This window comes from Charadrius vociferus, unplaced genomic scaffold (genome assembly GCF_000708025.1).
Source record: "Charadrius vociferus isolate BGI_N301 unplaced genomic scaffold, ASM70802v2 scaffold472, whole genome shotgun sequence".
Classification (NCBI taxonomy): Eukaryota; Metazoa; Chordata; class Aves; order Charadriiformes; family Charadriidae; genus Charadrius; species Charadrius vociferus.
The window spans coordinates 8,013,566-8,017,586 of NW_009647735.1; positions in this window are offsets into that span (position 1 = coordinate 8,013,566).

Sequence of the window (4,021 nt, forward strand, 5' to 3'; positions counted from 1 at the left end):
CCTGAGGAGGGCCTTCTCTGCTGTGAGGGCGGCAGAGCAGTGGCACAGGCTGCCCAGAGAGGTGGGGGAGTCTCCCCCTCTGGAGCCATCCCAAACCCGCCTGGACGCCGTCCTGTGCCACTGCTGGAGGTGCCCCTGCTCTGGTGGGGGTGGGATGGGGGAGCTCCAGAGGGCCCTTCCCACCCCCACCAGGCTAGGAGTCTGTGAAGACCAGGGCGGAGGAGCAGTGGAGAAGGAGGGAGCTGGTCCGGCAGCTGCTGCGAGTGCCGGGGGGGTCAGACGTAGCAGTGAGCAGATTTACACCAGGCACTGAATAAGAGATTTCCCTTAGGAGGTTTTTAAGGAGAGGTGCAAAGAGCTGTTAAGTCATTAGTGCAGTTTCCCGTTGTGGCAGCATTATTCCTTGTTATCTCCACTTTATAGCTTCTCTTTCTCACCAGCGACTACTGACCCAATAAATATTTGTCCTGACTATTATCTGCATCCCAGATGCTTACCTTGTCCTTTGGTGTGCGACTTCAAGATGCTACAGCCCCTTCTTCTGCCTGATAAGGGAGAGTCTGGACTTAATTACCCACCAGTGCCGTGGGGTACTGCGGGCCGGGGAAACAAATCCTGTCCTTGGGTAAGGAATGGGGACATTTCCCCCTTTTCTTCCTTCAGCTTTTAAACCAGTGACTTCCAAGACACGTCCTTGACGCGGCAGCTTCTCAAGCAACCTCCCTCTTTCACAGCAGCAGCTCTCTGCCTTCTTTTTTTTTTTTTTCTGTTCCATTAACCCACTGTTTTGCAGCCAACACTCCTGTTAATTAGGTGCTAATTTATTATTCCGACCAGCTGTTATTACGGTATAACCCCCATACACACGCACACACACACCCTCCTCAGCCCCTGCCCGTCTCAGGTGTGGGTCCCCAGCGTGTTCCCAGCCACAGCATCACTATTGGGAGTCACCGGCATCCCCAAATTAACGTCTGAGGGGGCACCAAGGTCATGAGATGGGGAAAACGAGGTTCGCCCCGGTGCCGTGGATGGGGGGAGGATGCTGGGGGACGTTTCCCAGGGTTTCCTTCCTCAGCATCATACCGGTGCGTGGACCCACACTCCAGCACAGCCCTTTGCAGGTGATCCATCCCCACAGGCACCGACAGGAGCTGCTTTTCGGGGCTTTATGTCTCATGGAGAGTTGATTTTAAAGAGGTGTGAGCACTAATGGAAGCACGTGCCATCCCTCTCCCGCATGGGCCCCCCCGTTGTGTCCTTCAAAGCCTGACAGCGTCTCCCTGGGGGAAGGACAGCTGACACTGGGGGCACTGGGCAGCGAATTTTCCACTCTATTCCTATCGTAATTTTTTCTTTAAATATTCACAAGGGCTTTTTTGGGTTCAAAATCAAACCGGTAAAAACTCCCAAAAGACAGGAGTCGTTTCCCAGCTGGCTCTTGTTAGTGCATTGCATAGCTACCAAAAGCAATGTTCTCCTAGCTCCCTGCCCTTGCTCCAGTTCATTAATTAGTGATTTTAATTAGTTGTAATATATTAATTACGAGCTGCTACTTTTAATGTGAAGGAGGCTGAGTGGAAGAATGAGCTTCGTAACCTCTCTGTTTGTGGATGAGTAGAGATTCTTGAATTCTGGAGCTGCCCTGGAGCGTGGTGGTTAAGCCTGCCGGATTACGAATGTGGCAACGCTTGTCACTGCTGGCAGGAGCATCGGACAATCCGGGAGGTAAAACACCGATTTTAATGATGTTGTGTGGGCGTACGGGGTCGTGATTGCTGTGCTGCTGTCTTCCAGCTGGGCGGATGTCAGCCTTGGTTCTTGGCGTTGTGTTGAGGACGTTGCTGGTGCTCAGCATCCCTGTGTGCCTTTCCCGCCTCCCCTCCCCGGCGGCGGTGCTCCGGGGGCTTTCTCCACATTGGTGCGAAGCAACGTGCCACGGTGAGGCCGGGCTGCCGGGCTCTTGGGGCTCTGCAACTCATGTCGCAGAAGGTGGTGAGTCCCCCTCACTCCGCATAACCGCCCCAAGAGGTGTTTGTCGTGGCCCCAATTTTCCTGCTCTAATGCAAAGAGCAGATCTGTTGTCGCCCATCCCGGAGGTCCCCGGTTCAGCCCCTGGTTTGTTAGCCGAAACAACAGCCTCCTCTGCGACGGGGCTGTGTTGAGTACGTGTTGTCTGGTGGCGTCAGTCGTGTCACTGGAGGATATTAGCGCAGCGGCATCCAGCCCTGCAACGACGGAGCCTTAGCAACATGGTTGAGGTCATTTGTGCACCCAGACGTGCTAAGGCTTTAAGACAGGCTGGCGCTCGCTGTGAAGATGTAAGGATGGATCGTGTAATTTAGGCTGTCTTTCAGATCTTTTGCATATGCCACAGTCACTTAAGAGGATCTCTTTGGTCAACGAGAGCAAAGCGCTGCCGTCAAGGAGAGCTTGTCTCTATGGAGATGGGCGTGTGGCGAGGAAGGTCACAACTTGGTGGCAGAAAAGGCAGAAGATGGATTGATAAAAGAATTGGGGGTGCTGCAGTCGGTAATCCTGTTTGGGTTTGTTTACACAGTGGTCGGTTGACTCCCCTGTGGTACTGGGAGCCTGACAGGAGCAGGGAGACAGCCTTTGCCTTCGGTTTAGGGACAGGAGCTGAGAGGTGAGCTGAGCAGAGCGGTGGAAGCGGGGAGTCTGGGTAGAGATCAAACTTTGGGCAGTGCCGGGGTGGACAATCCACATGGCCGGTGCTCCTGTCGGAGGTATTTAAACTGCTCGGCTTTAACTCCAAGGATGCTTAGAGATCAAGGAGCACGAGGGTTAATTCAGTAATCTTTAGGTTTAAGATGTGCCAGGCGTTGCTAACTCTTGAAAAATACCGAGCTGGTGATGTTTCCTTTTCCCTCTCCCTCACTTTATACCTAGGAATGTCACTAAATATTGGTGCAATATATTGGACCAGATAAGCCATCAAAGCAGGATCACATAGTGGCTTTGAAGAAGTGGTTGGACAGTCCCAGTTTGAGTATGGGCTCTCCTGTCATTGCTTCTCTCCCCACAGTGGGAAGCTGCCCTGTTCCCACCATGGTTATCGCTCGCTGTGGCACAGTTGTCCCCAGGAGCTCTGTGCAGAAGCAGCTAAGGCATTGGTGGTGAGATGGCATTGCGGCCAACCGTGGGGCAGGAGAAACCCACCTGGCTGGAAACACTGTGCTGGGCAACCCCAAGGAGCATTTGTTCTTCATGAAGTTCTTTTGTCTGTATGGATTAATGGCCATTGAGATGAGATGGTGGTTGTACGAGCTTAGAATCATAGAATGGTTAGAGTTGGAAGGGACCTTAAAGGCCATCCAGTGCCACCCCCTGCCCTGGGCAGGGACACCTCCCCCCAGCCCAGGTTGCTCCAAGCCCCGTCCAACCTGGCCTTGAACACCTCCAGGGATGGGGCAGCCACAGCTTCTCGGGGCAACCTGCCCCAGGGGATCACCACCCGCACAGGGAAACATTTCTTCCTCATATGTCATCTAAATCTCCCTCTTTCAGTGTAAAACTGTTCTCCCTCATCCCATCACTCCCCTCCCTGGCCCAGAGTCCCTCCCCAGCTCTCCTGGAGCACTGGAAGGGGCACTGATGTCTCCTCTTTTTTGCCTTCTCTTCTCCAGGCTGAACCCCCCCAACTCTCCCAGCCTGTCCTCCCAGCAGAGGGGCTCCGTATTACAGATTTTAGGGCTACAACTCTTTTTGCAGAGCCGGGACTGCGCGTTTCGGGCGCTGGGCTGGCAGTGGTATAATTCTGCACAGCGGACCCCGGGAGCGCAAAGCAAATATTTAGCTGGCTCCTCTCAGCGTTGCTCCACAGGCGGAGGCTAGGTCGGTAGTTAACGCTTTTCCCCCAGCTGTGTGCTGCGTGCCCTCACAACTTGAGGTAATTTGGTGCTTTGACAGCGTTTCTCCCTCACGCCGACTATAAATGGGCGTTGGGCACACCTACTGCATAAAGGCAGCGCTGCTGGCGGGGAGGGGGGGGGGCGAGGCA